Below are 18,042 nucleotides of genomic sequence, written 5' to 3' on the forward strand. Positions count from 1 at the left end.
TCTTCAGTTTGGTATTTGATTATCAAGCAGAGTGATCTTCATTTGAACATTTGTTGAGTCGACAATAAATATTTATGTTATACAGTGGATTCCGGTTATTTGGGCCACCAGTTAATTGAGAAAATAGTCAGGGCTTACTTCACTTAATTGGGACAACATGCCATTTAATCGGGGCAGGAGATGACAGCGCTCTGAGATTACCCTACGATTGTCTCCAACCATACCACATGGTTCGGTCAGATTTCTGAAGGTCACAACAGTAAAAACAATTAGCAGTCCTCTGTTTATTGAGCTTTTCTGTTAGTGCAATCTATTATAAATGGATAATAAACTCCATCTTATTGAATTTGCGATAATACCGACAGCTGGAATTCTGTGGGTTATTATGGTGAAATGTGCTCACACTTCCATGAAATCTTCAATCATATAAAAAAATAAAATTTCAGAATCTTCTCTTCATTCCTATTTTTTAAGCTTCGTAACTTGTTACTCCGTTCTCACTTGCGCGTATCGTGTTACTTGCGATTTGTATGTGCCGTGTTCTTTGTTATTGATTGCTTATCTTTTTTACTGTTTTAAATTTTAACCCCCTTTCAGTCCAGGGCTGTGCTGAGCCATTTTAGTACCTGAGGCAAGAATGGAAAATTGTGCCCTACTGTTAATGATGACAATGTTGGCAATTATTTAATCCTTCTTTTGGCTCCCCTTTCAGCTTTTAACTTGAGACAAGAGCCTCGTTTGCCTCACCCTCAGGGCAGCTCTGCCACCCACCAATGTTAGCGAACAGAAATATAAACTTATTAGTATGTACATATTACAGTACGTATTAATTAAGCTATGCACATAAGTGTAAATTTATTTTTATTTTGCTAACCTGTGAAAAATATTCTTCCGATTTTCACGTATCATTTAATTTTTTAATTGGTAAGGTAATAAAGTGTAAATTTGTGCTTAATATATCTTTACTTTTATAGCCTGTGGATAATATTCTTCCTATTTTTGCTAATTAGAATCACTGTTTAATAGAATTAAAATTCAATTCACAAACGTGATCACAATGACCAGCGCTTACTGCATATCATATAGTGAACGGTACTTTACTATGGTAAGTCCATCCTAATGTGATTTGATCATACAGAAAATCAGTCGTAAAGCTATATTTTTAACTATTTACATTAAACTTCGCATAATTGGGGCAGGTGCTTAATCGGGCCAAAATGCACTATCCCGATGTGTCCCAAATAACCAGAATCGACTGTATATGATTACAAAATATACCTGATATTTTGTTAAAATTTATTTTTGTCATCAAAAAATAAAAGTCGTATCACTGGACAGTTCAGTGTCGAGTCAGTTTGGTGTGACATAAGCATTGGGAGATCAAAATTGAGAGTAGGAGTGTGCTAGAGGCCTAATGACTCTGATGAGTATAATAAGAAATTGTACAGGGAAATAGAGTGGGCCAGTAAATCAGAGAGTCTTATAATGGGGGATTTTAATTTCCTAGATATTGACTGGAATTTCTGGGTTGGTCATTCACACAGTAGCAAGGCTTTTGTGGATTTATTGGATGAATGATTTCTACATCAGCATGTTCGGGAGGCAACTAGAGGGAGTAATACTCTTGATCTGATTATCAGTAGTGATTCTTCATGCATTAAGAATCTGCAGATAAAGGAACCACTAGATGGCAGTGATCACAGTGTGCTGAAGTGGGATTTACTCAGAGGTAACTACCATTAGGGGTAAAGGGAAGGGTTATTGCTTCCGTAAAGGCGACTACGATGGACTGAGACAGTATTTAAATTCTATACAGTGGGACCAACTGATGATGTTACCAACAGCAAATTCAAAATGGGAAGCATTCAAAGAACTTATCTTGGAAGCTACTAGGCTTTACATACCAACTAAGAAATATTGTTCAAGGTTTAGGCCAAAATGGATGTCAGATGAACTAATGAGGCATATGGCAGAGAAGAAAAATGCATGGGATACATACAAATTAACACATGACAGAGAAGCCTATGATAGATACAAGTTGATATGCAACCAAGTTACAAAGGAGGTTAGGCAGGCGAAGGCAGATTACGAGAAATCCTTGGCAAAGGATGCAAAGAAAAACAGCAAAGAGTTCTTTACCTATGTAAACTCTAGAAGGAAAGGGATGAATCAGATTGGTCCACTGGATATTGATGGTTCAACAGTTGAGGATCCTGCCCAGGTGGCTAACAAACTAAATGAGTATTTTGCTTCTACATTCACACATGAGGAGTTATTCAGGAAGGGGAATGCCACAGGTGAAGTAAACTCTGACAGTGAGCTAGATGATTTTGTAATAACTGAGAGGAAAGTGGAGGAGAAATTGTTGAAGATAAACACAAGAAAAGCACCTGGGGTGGATGGGATCTATCCAGTTATATTAAAGGAGGCGGCAAAGGAAGTAAGCAAACCCTTAGCCATAATTATGAGATCTTCTTTGGACTCAGGGGAGGTACCCATAGACTGGAGATGTGCAAATATGATCCCAATCCACAAAGGAGGATTAAAGGGAGACACAGGTAATTACAGACCTGTTAGTTTAACTTCTGTTCCAGGAAAATTAATGGAGGCACTGGTTAAAGAAGCATTGCAGGATCATCTAGACAAGACTTCAGTTATAGCTCGGACACAGCATGGGTTTGTTAAGGGGAAGTCTTGTCTGACTAATTTGATTGGATACTATGATGTAGTCAAAAAGGAACTGGATGCAAAGAATAACTCTGATATCATATATTTGGATCTTAGAAAAGCCTTTGATACTGTTGCACATGGAAGACTGCTGCACAAATTGGAACAGTGTGGCATTGGAGGCAAATTGCTGCTATGGTTAAAGGGATGGTTGAGTGGGAGAAGACAGATAGTGGTAATCAATGAACACTGCTCTTCGTGGACTAATGTTATTAGTGGAGTCCGTCAGGGTTGAATGTTGGATCCATTGTTGTTTTCCGTATTTATAAATGATATTGATGATGGTATATGTCCAAGTTTGCAGACGATACAAAGGTTGGCAGGGTTGTTAATGACACTAATGACAATACAATGCTGCAACAGGATCTAGAAAAGTTGAGCAGATGGGCTGAGAGGTGGCAAATGAAGTTTAACATTGACAAATGTAAAGTACTACATATGGGAAGCAGTAATCTCAGAGTAACGTATCAACTCTGGTACCACACTGACAGTGGTAGAGAATGAAAAGGACCTGGGGTAATTGTGCAGGCAGATATGAAGGTTTCTGAGCAGTACAGACGGTCTCCAAGAGTAGCTCGTGTCTTGTCAATGATATACAGGAATTTTTCTAGCAGGGATAAGGAGGTGATTATCCCCTTGTATAAGGCAATGGTCAGGCCACACCTTGAGTATTGTATACAGGTCTGGAAGCCTCATTTTAAGAAGGATGTAGAACTGTTGGAACAAGTACAGAGAATTGCAACAAGATTAGTGAATGGAATAAAGGGTTGCTATTACGAAGAAAGGCTTAAGTTTTATAAATTAGTGTCTGGAGACTAGGCACCTGCGAGGTGATCTGATTGAGGTGTATAAAGCCTTGAATGGTTTGAGCATGCTCAATGTGGATGGGATTCCTCCTCTTGCTCAGAATAATCGCCTGAGAGGGCATAAATTCAAATTGAGGAAAAGACGGTTGTAGGATAGATGTGCAGAAGTTTGCTTTTAGCCAGCAGGTGGTTGATTGGTGGAACAAACTTCCATCTGTCATTGTAGAAGTTCATAGCTTAAATAGATTCAAGGCAGAACTTGACAAATGTTTGGAGTGATTGGATGGGTGAAAAAAAAGGTGGTTTTTTTTTGGCTGATGCTATATAAGCTTGCTTTCTTGCATCATGTGCCTATGCTAATGCTAAGTAACTAGGTGGAAATGATCACAGTGTACTGATGTGGATTTCCTTAAAGATGTAACTACCATCAAGGGTAAAGAGAAGGTTTTTGCTTTTGTAATGGTAACTACAGGGGTTTCTGAAAATTTTTAAATTCTATACAGTGGGACCAACTGATGATGTTACCATCAACAAATTTTTAATGGGGAGCATTCAAGCAATTAATCATAGAATCTAGGCTTTTCATACCAACTAAGAAATAGGCCTAAGTGGATGTCAGATGAAATAATGGGACTCATAGCAGGAAAGAAAAATGCATGGGATGCATATGAATTATCAGGCAACACATTAGCCTATGGTAGATATAAACTAGTCTATATTCAAGTCACAAAAGAGGTTAAGGAAGCTAAGGCAGATTAAGAGAAATCTTTGGCAAAGGATACAAAAATAAAGAGCAAAGGCTTCTTCACTTATGTAAACACTAGAAAGAAGATGACGAATCACATTGGTCCTCTTGATATCAATGGCTTGACTGTTGCCAGTCCTGCTCAGGTTGCTGACAAATTGAATGAGTATTTTATATCTACATTCACACATGAGGAATTCTTTACGGAAGTGGATGCCGGACGTTTACCAAACTCTAACAGGGAGCCGAGTGATTTTGTAATAACTGAGAGGAAAGTGGAAGGTAATTGTTGAAGTTAAACATAAGAAAGACACCTTGGGTGGATGGGATCTATCCAATTATATTAAGGGAGGCAGCAATGAAAGTAGGCAAACCCTTAGCCATAATTATGAGAGCATCTTTGGATTCAGGGGAGGTCCCTATGGACCAGAGATGTGCAAATTTATCTCATATTTACAGAGGGAGATCAAGAGTGACTCCTTTATTTTCCAGGGAAAATAATGGAGTTACTGGCTAAAGAAGTAATGTAGGACCATCTAGACAAGGCTGCAGTTATACTTCAGGTATATATGTTCATTGGAAATCTTGTCTGACCCAGTTTGATTGGATACTATGATGCAATCACAAAGGAACTGGATGCAAAAAATAATTTTGATATCAAATACTGGGATTTCAGGAAAGCTTGTGATACTGTTGTGCATAAAAGACTACTGTACAAATTGGAGCAGTGTGGAATTAAAAAAACAAGATAGAGATTTGTTATCAATGGGCATTGCTGTTTGTGGACTAATATTTATTAGTGGAGTCACCCAGGATTCAGCATTGGGTCCATAATTGTGTTCTATATTTATTAATGATATTGATAAAGGCATATCAGGCATAATATCCAAGTGTGTAGAGATACAAATGTCAGCAGGGTGGTTAGTGACAGTATGCTACTGTAATAGGATCAAAATAGGCAGTGGGCTTAGAAATGGCAATTGAAGTTGAACATTGACAAATGCATGGTACAGCATATGGGTAGAGTAATCCCCGATTAACATATATACTGTGTGGTACCACATTCAGTTAGTGGAGAATGATAGATCGGGAGATAATTGTGCAGTCTGATATGAAGTGCTCTGTGCAATGCAGATGGGCTGCTGAGATAGGTCATGGGGTTTTGTGATGATATAAAGGAATTTTGCCAGCAGTGGTGATTATTCCATTGTATAAGGCAATGGTTAGGCCATATCTTGAATACTGCATATAGGTCTTGAAAGCCTCATTTTAGGAAGGACATGGATCTGTTGGACAGGTGGAGAGAAGAGCAACAAGAGTTGAGGGGAGCAAAAGGGTGCCCAGGAAAGACGTTTTGCAAATTGCAGTTATCTGGAGATCTGGACACTTGCAAGATCTCATTGAGGAGTTTAAGGCTTTGAATGAATTGAGTAAGCTCAATGCCAATAAAATCCATCCTCTTGCAGACTACACACGAGGGGGTATAAATTGAAATTGAGGAAGGATGGTTGTAGGCAATGCTGTAGTCGAAAAATTAGCAGAAGGTATACTCTATGAATATTATGAAAAGCAGAGAGTGTACTGTATCAGGCTTATTAATCGAATTCCAGAGGGTATACCAAGTACACCCGTATATATATATATATATATATATTTTTTTTTTTTTTGATTGCTTAAATGAATTAAATTTGATTGTTTTATTGATTGTTCTAATATTTTATCCCTTGCTACGTTAATGCCATTGCCTTTGGCAATTCGACAATTATACGTGCTTGATATATTTTATTTTAATTGCTTAGATGAATTAAACTTTAGTGTCTATTTTCCATTGGGTATTAGGGTGTATCCTGAACAGGAGATTTTGTTAGCATTTCAAGTCTAACATATTCCTAGGGGTCTGTGGTGGCGTTCAAATTATATAATAAACAATAATAAAAAGTTAGTTCTAATACTATTTTTTTTTTTTTTTTTTAATTTTAATTAATGTTATTAATCAATACTAAACAATACTAAATTAGGAGTTAACAGAAACGGGTAATTATGAGACATTCCTTTAAAACTGGCTATCGATCCGCTCAAAGCCCCTGAAGAAGTAGCGGATAGATGACCAGATAAGGGAATGTTATTTAGTATTGTTTAGTATTGATTAATAACATTAATTAAAATTAAAAAAAAAAAAAAAAAAATAGTATTAGAACTAACTTTTTATTATTGTTTATTATATAATTTGAACGCCACCACAGACCCCTAGGAATATGTTAGACTTGAAATGCTAACAAAATCTCCTGTTCAGGATACACCCTAATACCCAATGGAAAATAGACACTAAAGTTTAATTCATCTAAGCAATTAAAATAAAATATAATATAATATATATATATATATATATATATATATATTTTTTTTTTTTTATATATATATATATATATATATATATATACACACACACACACACACACACACACACAGTGGGACCTCTCTTTAACGAACTTCCACATAGCCAATTTTTTGATTTCCTCTTGGACATTACATTGAAAATAGTTTTTGTATAACAAAGAAAATTTCCATATAACAAACTAATTTCGAAAAACCTGGGTATGCATTTGTTCACACCTCTGGCCTTTAGGCAATAGAGATGATGCTGTAGAGAGCACGAGTTAATAGCTAAAAGGATTAAGATTTAATCCCTTTAGCTTTTAAGAGCTAATTCCACATTCCACAATTTACTGTTGCCCGTAAAACCTCTACTGTACCGAGAAGTCACGCTGGTCAACTGCTATCTATGTATCCACAGCCATTGGTAAAGATTAAAGCAAATTTGCATAGATTGGGGCATAAAAAAAAAGTTTTTAAATTTGATATATCTGCCAGTAGTGTAACAACCATTCTGAAAAAACTGTTTCAATTCTCAAATTGTTTGAGGAAATGGGTCCTAGTCGGAAGCATGCAAAATTATGTTCATATTATGTGAACGTACAAAAAACCATCACTGATAAAATAGAGGAGAAAAGATTGGACTGGTTTGGCCATGTGAAGAGAATGGAAGACGACAGATTGCCCAGAAGAGCCATGGCCATGGAGAAGGAAAGAGAGAGGAAGACCAAGTGGGACGTGGATAGAGGGTGTGAGAGCAGCTATGACTAGAAGAGGACTGGTGGATGGAGATTGGGAAGATAGGAAAGCTGTTGTAATAACAGAATAAATCCTAAGAAGAGAGAGATGATTGTTACATTTAGGTGGGTGAAGTTGATTCGAGACCAAAACATACATCAGGGCCACTAATAAAAGAAAAGGCTATGGAGTATAAATCTTTTCTGGGGCATAAAACATTCCAAGCCAGTTCTGGTTGGTTGGACACATTTAGAAAGCCTCATGGCTTACTCGATATAAGTTATTCTGGTGAAATTGGAGTTGTAATCGAAGAAGATTGTACCCACTGGAGATAAACAATGAAAAAAAATTATGGAGGAATATGAGCAGAAGCAGACTGGGTGAAAAATTCTTACCAGGGATAATTTGTAGCAGCCTCATACTATTGTTTATGGCCAAAATCACACTGGCCTCCATCCCACTGGGGTTTCCCTGGTAAATCTTATGGCCAATCCACCTCTGACTACGAGCCCAAACACACGTTAAACGTTGATGAAACGGGTGTATTATTTAAATGTTTGCTGAACATGACAGACTTTTAAAAGCTATAAATGTTTAGGTGGTAAAATAGTAAGGAGAGGATTACAGTCTTGGTCGGTGTAAATATGGCTATTAATGAAAAACTGAAGCTTTTGGTATTAGGTAAAAGTAAACAACCGATGTGTCAAAGAGTAGAGTTGTTAGAATTGGACTACAACTACAACAAAAAAGCCTTAGATGACAAGTGAAATTTTTGAAGTGGATTTTAAATTGCGATACAAAGATGAAACAAAACGGAAAAATTGCGTTGATTGTCGACAACTGCCCTGTCCACCTTCACTCGGTAATTTTGAAACTTACAGGTGTGAAGCTTGTTTTCTTCCCTTTGAATACCTTGTCTAAACTGCAACCAATGGACCAAGGCATTATCAAGAAGATGCATACTGAAACAATTATACTGAGGATAGAAACCAACAAACCTATAGACTTATAGATTTGCGGTTGTGCATATAAAGGTTAGCGAAAGTATGGTGTGATGGAAACTATGATTAAGAATTGTTTCACAAAAGCAGGTTTTGCTAAAATGCCAATTAACAGTGATGAATTACAGGTCGACTGTCACTAATCTGGCAGCATTGGGACCTGTGGAGTGCCAGATTAGTGAGTTTGCCAGATCACCAGTGGTTATTTTAGCTAATACAGTTTACCCAACAGCTAACTCATCCTACCTTTAACATGTTAACTACAAAGCTAGTTTAAGAAAAAAAATCCCCAGGGACCAAAAAATATTTAGCAAATAATTTGATTAGTAATTCAAAAATAAATATTGTAATGTCAGTGTTGTCGTCTTTTCGCTTAAAATATCAAAAAAAAAGTATTTTTTTATGTCGCATATACAGGCAGTTCTCGCTTTACAAGTTCCCATGTTTATGAGTTTTTTTTTTTTTTCAAGTATCAACAAAATTGAAAATATGAACATTAATTGCAAAAAATGAATGTTAAACATTCATAAATACCGCATTTCAAACCACGTGCGTAGCTATACATTACAGTGTACCCCACTTTACAATATTAATTTGTTACCATCGTATCGCAAAAATATCGTAAGGTGAACCCAATAACACATTGTTTTTTGGTAATTCATTCCACGACCTCGGAAGTTCAAATTTTTGCTATATAACCCCCCCTAAAAGGTCGTTTTTATAGTGTAAATTGTATTAGTTACCAATTCAAATCATTAAACGCACCACACTTTCATCGTTATCATATGTTATAAGAACAAATTTTGAACAGCTTTGTGATATTTTTCTAAAGCACATTTCTGGAAGTCACGACCATAAAACAATTTGCACTTTCCAGTTTATTGGACTTTTCTGTTACTGCCAGCAATTATAAACAGGTAGTAAACTTGATGTTATTGCATTTGTGAAAATACCAATAGCTGGAATTGTGTGGGTTTTTGTGTTATTATGGTGAAATGTGTTTGCCCTTTACTGAAATCTTCAATCATATAAAAAACATAAATGCATTTTCAGAATCTTCTCTTCATTCCTTTTTTTTTAAAGCTTCATAAACTTGTTACTCCGCGCCAATCGTGTTAGTTGCAATTTGTGCGTTCCGTTAAAAAATTCTTATGCATGCTATTGAAATTTATAAAGAAAAGAGAAGGTTATCTTGGAAACAAATGCCTCTTACATCATTTCTGAAGAAGACGACTCCTTGTGCAACAAACAAGCAAGTGCCAAGCCAATAATGAGTGATCAACGAGTGTGCATTTAGTTGATGATGATGATGATGATGAAGAATAAACATTCTTTAACATTTGTAAGTCATAAATAATTTCTCTATTATTATAATTTGCTTGATTTTACAGGCTATGATTTCATTTCTTTTGATAAATCAATCATTGTTTAAACATAAACTAATTAGCTAATTAATTTCATTGTTGATAACGTAACCCCTATTTTTAACATTGTCTGTGGGAAATAAATTCCCACTTTACAAGCGCGCGATAGGAACGAATTAACTCATAAAGTCGAGAATTATTTGCATGTGGCTGATGTGGCCCAGTAGGTTATTTTATTTCTTGAGAAGCCGCGTCGGCCACATATGTGTGACGCTATTACGGCATACATATGAAGGTCGTTTGTGATTAGTTTATTGCATGCGCGGAGAGCACTGCAATAAAATAAACTCTTAAACGTCACAATACTGTTATACTGGGGTGTTTATATACTTCTTACTTATTATTATTTTCGTTCGGACTTCTCTGGACAACACATCTGTATGGCAGGACGTTTTTCTTCCTTAATCATTTGTTCTCTCATAACCCCAGTATACTCATGTGACTGTCTAGTGGTTTTTTATATTAGGACAATGGTCTCGGCCCTCGGTAACCCTACCCAGTGGAAGGGAATAGGAACTGCAGCTTCGACCTGGGCGCTGTGTTAATACTCAAACCCTTTCCAGTTTTAGTCAGGAATTTTGAGCACCGCAATAAAAAGTTCTTCTATATATAATTCTTTACTCACTCATTCATGTGAATGGAGAATAGGCGTGAGGCATGTGTTTAAAACAAAACATAGTTTAATATACTCCACTATAGAATTGATACATGTATAAAACTACCGCCCTAGTGGCAGTGACAAGCAAATACTAAATCATTTGGTTACAAAAATACAAGCTGATTTTATGGGAGTATTTAAGAATTCTTAGCATTATTGATACTTTGGAAATTAATGGGCTCTTCACATAGGTGTTCTTCGTGTGGATACTTCATCTCAGGCAAGAACTGGCATGTGACATAATAGTTATACAAACGTGATGGGTGTCAATACTAAAAATACCGCACTATTTAGGATAGCATGCTTAAGTTACATCATTTACCTATTGTTAATTTGTGAAACTGACAATCTAAGTGATGCGCTATTTAAGATAGCAGTATTAGGACATTTTACAATTTTTCAATGCTAACATAATTAATTATATTATTGAGGAGTAAGGTTTATGCATAGCTGTGGGATAACTTACCTAAGTAAGGATGACTCATTCTACGGGGGGCGGAACTCGGCGAGGGGATTCCGTGCTTTCGCAGTCTTCCTTCGGGTTCTGCTATCTTCGCTCGCTCATTCTGTATCTTCTTGCGCTGTTCTTCAAGCTTCTCTCTGTACAGTCATTCTGTAACGTAATTCCCGTTTCCAAAAACTTACTGTATTTTCTCACTCTCTCTCATACCAACTAACTAACCGACTGCTTCTACCAAAAACCACCACAACCACTGTCGTCTCTCCCTCTTCGCTCTGTTGTCCACCGGGTATATCCTCCTTATCGCGTGAACTTTCACCTCCTCCTAGCTTGGTCAAGGGGTGGGACACTTTACTCACGCGGTTGACATCGGACAGCTGAACAGTGTTTGTCAGAGAGCGAAAGTTCGTATTTTCCTGGACTTGTGAACTTACTTCTGCGTGTAGCGACTGTTATCTCGAGTTAAGAAGAATAATGGCAAGGGGAACCTTGCCATTATCCAATTTGCAACCGTGGAAGCAACTGGGTCGGATAAGAGTCTCACTAGCGAATTTAACCATCCTATATTTGTCATGAAACTGATAGCGGTTAGTCATGCTAGACCAGTATTTATATTTTCTGCTGAAACAGCCAAAATAACTCTTTAGCAAGAAGGGGCACAGCAAAGGGGGAAATTCATGGGAAATATCTGTAAATTAATAAGAAAAATGTGGGCATTTTACAATACGTTTGTCAGTATTGTTAGAGATTTTATGAAAACAAGTTCGTCAGCACGCTGTATTATCCATCATATTGTGTTGTTTGTACAAGTGTGTTGTAAAAAAAAAATCTAAAAAGGAATGGCTAAAAGAAAATTACTAAAATAAGAGGAACTGAGAGAAATTGCTGGAATTTACAATTAAGCAGAGTTAAACTTCTCACAGACACACTGCTGTTCAGCTTTTTTCAGAAGTTAAACTTTATCTGTTATGGATAATGTACGGTGTTGCGCTTTACACCATGAGAGTCACTTCCTTTATGCATTGGAACCATGGCGCTTATAACCTGCTCACATAAATGTGAGCAGGTTATAAGCGCCAGGTGCCTCCGTAGCCAGGTGGGAAGGAGCAGCAGTGCGTAGCACACGCTTCTTGATTAGACCGGGTTCGAGCCCGTCACCACCAAATACGGAGGATGCGGAAAGGTCAGGGAATGACCACCACATATCCCTGGAGCAATATGGCCTTAGTTGCTGTGGTTAGAAAAACATCAGTGATAGCAAACTTCTTCATTTATTTCATTAGACCACTTACTGTATTTTTATCTCCTCAGGTCCACTGGACCTGAGGAGATTCAAAGGTCAACTAATAAATTCTATAATTTTTACTCTATGGACACAGCTGAAATTCGCTATAGGTGAAGCCAGAACTGTTTTCTTCGATTTTCCCACTTCAATTTTCAAAAATTTCTATTGAATTTCACGCAAATGACAAAAATGTGACATCAAGTGTGTATTTTTTTAGGCCTTTTTCTGTTATTTTTCTAAACCCACCCTAATTAACCTATGGCTTATGAAACACGATACTTGATTCGTTTGTTTTGGGGTGGGAGTTTCTGTTTACAGAGCGAAATTGTTTTTGTGTTTTCAAGTTGTGAGAAAAACCGTTCGAGTTACATGAGAAACTTCCTAGATACAGTTACATCGAGAGATTGCTAACGGTGGTTACGTCACATCGAGAAGGGAAATAAACATAACGTAGTCAGGAGCTAAACTGTTAGTTGACATAAGAAGCAATAAGCGGAACAGTAGCAACAACTGTTTTTTTTAAAGGCGAAAAGATCGTATTTCCTTTCTTCAATGTGTAGTTCGCCGACTAACAGAAAATCAGGGAAATTCATCTTTTAGAAACGAGAAAAACTGGTCTAAAACCGATAACATTGCAATGCGCATTTGATAATAAAAAAAAAGTTTGCTTTATTGTAATTGTTTTAGGGAACAGCAGTTTCCTGGATATATATTTGATCTTATAACGGAATTTCAAGAAAATATTTCTATTTATAGCTGAGTTTAAACTGATGAAATCGCCACTTCGAAAACGGCAAAGGAAAAAAATATATATCTGCTAAGAATAATGGGTTGTTTCTTGAAATGTGTATTGTTCACAAAACTGCAATATTTCTAACAATACAAAGCTAACAGATTACGAATCACGGGATGCTCAAAAAGTATTGTTAGAAGATATTTGCTTGTTACGCTTTGATGTCATTGCAAAGGGAGAAATTCTGTTTTAGTTCAGAAGACGAATAAATCCATGGTCATCTGCTGTTCTGAGCTGTAATAAAAAGAAAAACCCCCGCTGAAAAATAGATTTTCTCCCCATCACTTCTCTTGTTTTGCTGTGGTTTATGGCGAGCAATTTCACACAGTCAAGTCCCTGACTGCTAAATGCGGTGCAGTTTCTTGTATTCTCTCTCTCTATTTTGGGATCTCCTCTGACCGGGGTCGTCCCAGAGTATAAACAAAAAATTTGTTACTCGGAATGCTGCCCGCCGATGGCACTAATTATCAACTCTTTTACTGTCCTTCTAATTTTCAATGTGTGCAGATAATCAACTTCGGCAAAATTCGCAAGTGCTACTTCAATTAGGAGCAAAAACGAATTATTACGAATTACTTTATAGATATAAGAAAGGACGACTACTGATGATTTTACTGACTGGAAGGAAGTGTCCACAATAAAACATCTGTACAAGGCGGTCACTCAAAGGAAAGTAACCATAGTCATTTGTATTCAAGGACAAGCTATACAGGGATGTTTGAAATGTATAATGCAGTTCACTGGCTATTTCCAGAGGAATTATTGCAAAATATTGTTCCGTAAAACAATTACAGTAAAGCAAAGAGGGTTTTTTATCGAATGCACACTGGACAAAAATAGGACTAATCCGAACTTAGGCATCCTACGATGATGCTGACTTTAGCATCTGTTGTGAAACTGAATGCAATAAAGAAATAGACTTAGAACTTTTGAATCTGCAATGAAACTGACTTGCTAGAACTTCAGCATCTCTGATGTGAAAGTTACATTTGTGGATCTTTGACAATCTCCTAGCCTTCCCCCCCCCCCATCAAAAGAGTATTTTTATTTCGTTCTCTCTGTCTCTTTCCATTACGATCGGACTAGAAAGGCGAACTCTCTCTCCCCTAAGGAGTTTTTTCCCCCAGGTGAATGAAAGGAACTGGAAATTTCAGGAAAATGAACCCTGTTTTCCTTCATTCGGCAAACAGCTACTCTGCGCAAGAGAAGTGAAATTACATTTGCAGCTCAGAATGAAATTCAAGAAAACAATCATGACACTTGATGGTGAATTTTTCGGGCGTGTGTGTGATAATGAAAATTCAATTTTTCCCTCAAAAAAATTTTTGATGGTATCAAATGCATATCAAGGAAATATCGAAGTAACAGATTGTGTAAACAGAAGGCGAAGTTCCTTCGACATAAGTTTTCAAAGTTTATAACGCAGCTATCAATAGAAATATTTTGTTGAAAGTTCGTAAGAAGATCAAATATACATCCATGAAACTGCTGTTCCGATTTAGTCCTCTAAAAACAATTACAATAAAGCGAACTTTTTTTTATGAAATGCGCATTGTGGTGATCAGTTTTACGACAGTTTTTTTTTTTTCCTTCCGTTTCCAGTATAGCTTCCAATAGATGAATTTCCTTGATTTTTTTGTTAGTAGATACAATACATACTGAAGAAAAGAAAGAAGATATTTTAGTTTTTCCAAACCAATTCGTTGCAATTCTTTCGTACAACAATTACGAAAAGCAGTAAAGCAACTGTTGTGAGAGAGCCATACAAATTAGTGTTCGCAAGTAATGATGCTCAACTGTTTGTTTTCCATGAAAGTTGTTTACAGTTTTATTTTCTCCTTGGATCACCTTGGTAACGCTAATGACGTAAGCTTGACCAGTCAATTATCTCTCCGCATCTGTTGATTCGTTTTAGCCAGAGGCGCCGAGCTGACGTGCGAATTTTTGAACTAATGCTGTAACGCGTTATATTTTCAAAGCTTGGATCTTGTTTTGCCGACATCAAAATTTAATAAATTGAAATGTGATCGTACATTTTTGCTGTTTTAGAGTGAATTAATAGTTTTTGCTGAGCGCTAAAGTTAGAAAACCAAAGAATATACTTCTGTTTATGTATATTGAGAGTTTCAATTTTGTAAATTGAGTAGAAATTATGGAAATTATTAGTTTCTCTCGGCGGGGGGCAATTTTCAAGTGAGATTGAAAATTAGGGTTATGGGGGGACGGGATAAAGGTAGGGTGTACTGAAAAAAATGCTATCATCAGTTCCAGCAAACTAAATTAAATGACGTTTTCAGAACAGATGTGTAAAATGTAAGTCGATAACAACATGGTGTATTAGTAGAATGCAAAGGAAATTATTAACCTTTAATACTTTGTCCTTTTGTCTGCCTAACATAAAATTTTAGTAAATAAATGTTATTTACCATATGTACTTAAGTTAAAAAAAACTGGGAAAAATATGGTAAAATATTTTCACGTGTAATGCACTTTGCTTATAATAACCCCGGGGGGCTCACATCTGGTGAGTATGGGCTTGGCAAACCCAGGGTCCTGAGCTGGATATCATCATTCTTCTCTTTCTTGGTGATGCCTTTCTACTTCTCTCTCTCACACACACACAGGGGGGTAACTCGGGAATTTTTTTTTTTTTTTTGGCTGGTGCAGCATAAGCCTCAGGCTTCCTTGTACCATATGGCTAATAATAATAGATTAAAGTTGTTGCTTGACAGCCGCAATGTATTTACATTTCATGATCCAAATGAAGTATATAGTACATGCGAGATAGTGATTTTTTGACTATGCTGATGAGAATTTTTATTTTGCTCTTGAAAGAAGTTTTAATTAAGCCTTATTTCTACTTAAAATTTCATGTTTCTTTGGGAGGTGTGACTGAGATATACTGACAGGCCACTTTATTAGTCCATGAGATAATAACACGTAGGACCACTATTGGCCTAAATAACTGCCCCTGCACAACATGGCACAGAGTCAACAAGGTGTTAAAAAGGAACAATGAGCAATACTAAACCATTCACGTAACAAACTTTTGCTCAATTCCTGGAGTCACAGGAACAGGTTTGTGGTAGTGAACTTACCTTTCCAGTTAAGTCCACAGATGCTTAATGGCATTGAGATCTGAAGATTGGGCAGGACCAGCCAAGGTAAATGCCTGAAGCCTTCCTCGTTTTCCTCAAACCACCCTTTCATAAATTTATCATGGTGGACAGTTGCATTGTGATGTCGAAAGCACCCCTGTCCATGGGGTAAACATGCAACATTCCTGAGTATAACCCGATTTGCAGTTATGTTTTCATATGCTCTCTGGCATTCACAGTACTTTTTTTCTTTTTTTTTTTTTAATGAAATACCAAGCACGAGAGGTATTAGAACTTATAGTACTTAGTAACACCTGCATGGGTTGAAGGTTGGGAAGATGAAAAAACATACCTGTTGATATTAGACTTGAACTGTTGCAGATTGTAATTTTTCAGGAAATACATATCTTAGGGAGGTTGTTCCAGAAAATGGAAGTTGAAGGAATACGTGAGGAAGAAACGTTGCTGTGAGTTTGAAGTTGGACAGTAAAAGGATGATGATTGGTTTGGAAAAGAGAGCGGGAATTACAAAAAACCAATTCAGAACAGTGCCTATAGAAAATGCATGTAGCAGAAACAATATCTATGAGACAGAGTGGAGAGAGAGATTGTTAGAGATGGGTCATTAATCAACCTAACTGTCCTCTTTAAAATGGAATCTTGAGAGGATTTGGGAACACTGCCACAGATGTGGAAATATTCTATGGTAGGGCAAATTTGCAATTTGTACAGAGTGTACAGCTGCTTGGAAGAAATAACGCAGAGAGTGAAAGAGAAAACCCAGTTTATAGATGCAGAGAGAGATTGGAAGGTAACCCCTAACATGGATATGTGATCTTGTCTAAAAATCTGAGGAGTGTCATCAAAGATAGGAGAATTCTTTTTGAAAGATATAAGACAGGACTAGTTTTAGGAGGACTGAAATCAACTAACCCCACTGGAAAATTACCTGGAGATCAGCAATTAAGGAATTGGTAGTGGATATTCGAGAAGTTGAAGTTGTTTGTGCAGGGCAAGGTTTCTCAAACTGGAAGGTGGAATGCAGTGTGCTATCATCAGCCAAACTATGGAAGGTCATTAATATACAAGAAGAAAAAGAGAGAGAGAAAGAACTGACCCTTGGGGAACACCTGTTAGTGGAGAAGTTAGAAGACAGAAAACTGCCTACCATCACCCACATGAGAAAACTGGATACCCAATTACATAACAGTTGGCAAACGAAGCTAATGATGGAAACTTATTAAAAGACCAAACACAAATCAAAAGCCTTTAAAATGTGAAGAGAAACTGCTTGAGTTTCTCCAAACTTTTCCATTGAATTTGTCAATAGATGGGTAACATAAGCCAATATATCACCAGTGGATTGACACTGACGGAATCCATATACTGGTGATCATTGATCAGATGGGAGGTTTCTGGATAGTTTTAGAGTTGGTGATTAATAGATTTCTCCATTACTTTAGCTAGAGTAGAAGTGCAATGGGATGATAATTGGGTTGGAGAGTTTCCTACCCTATTTAGGAACTGGCTGGATATGAGCATATTTTCAAGCAGAAGGGAATTTCAAGTGCTGGTAACACTGAACACGAGTGAGCACGTTTTAAGAATAAGTGAAATCAGGTGTGAGAACCTATCAGGTGCCCTGCCACTGTGTCTGCATGAAGAATGGCATGGCGCCAGACAGGAGTGCCATTGCCATATTTGTTTAAAATCAAACAAACAAACATGGCAAGGGTTAGTTGTTTTCAATGTTCATATTTTTGATTTTGTTGATACTTGGGGAAAAAAAACTTGTAAACCCTGGAACTTGTAAAGGCGAGAACTGCCTGTACTGCGAAAGGTGCAAAATTTGTAATAAATTTTTAACCTCGAAAGCAGAAGTAACCAATAATATCAAACACGTGTTTTTTAAATTTTTTTAATAATGGACATGG

General features: G+C 36.8%; 1 protein-coding gene across 1 annotated transcript in view; it reads left to right on the top strand.

Moving 5' to 3' along the window:
• LOC150077329 (proton-coupled zinc antiporter SLC30A1-like) overlaps positions 1-18,042 on the top strand; it is a 214,786-nt gene that overhangs the window by 193,851 nt on the left and 2,893 nt on the right. The window lies entirely within an intron of this gene.

This window comes from Mastigoproctus giganteus, chromosome 12 (genome assembly GCF_048544385.1).
Source record: "Mastigoproctus giganteus isolate SK-2022 chromosome 12, ASM4854438v1, whole genome shotgun sequence".
Lineage (NCBI taxonomy): Eukaryota > Metazoa > Arthropoda > Arachnida > Uropygi > Thelyphonidae > Mastigoproctus > Mastigoproctus giganteus.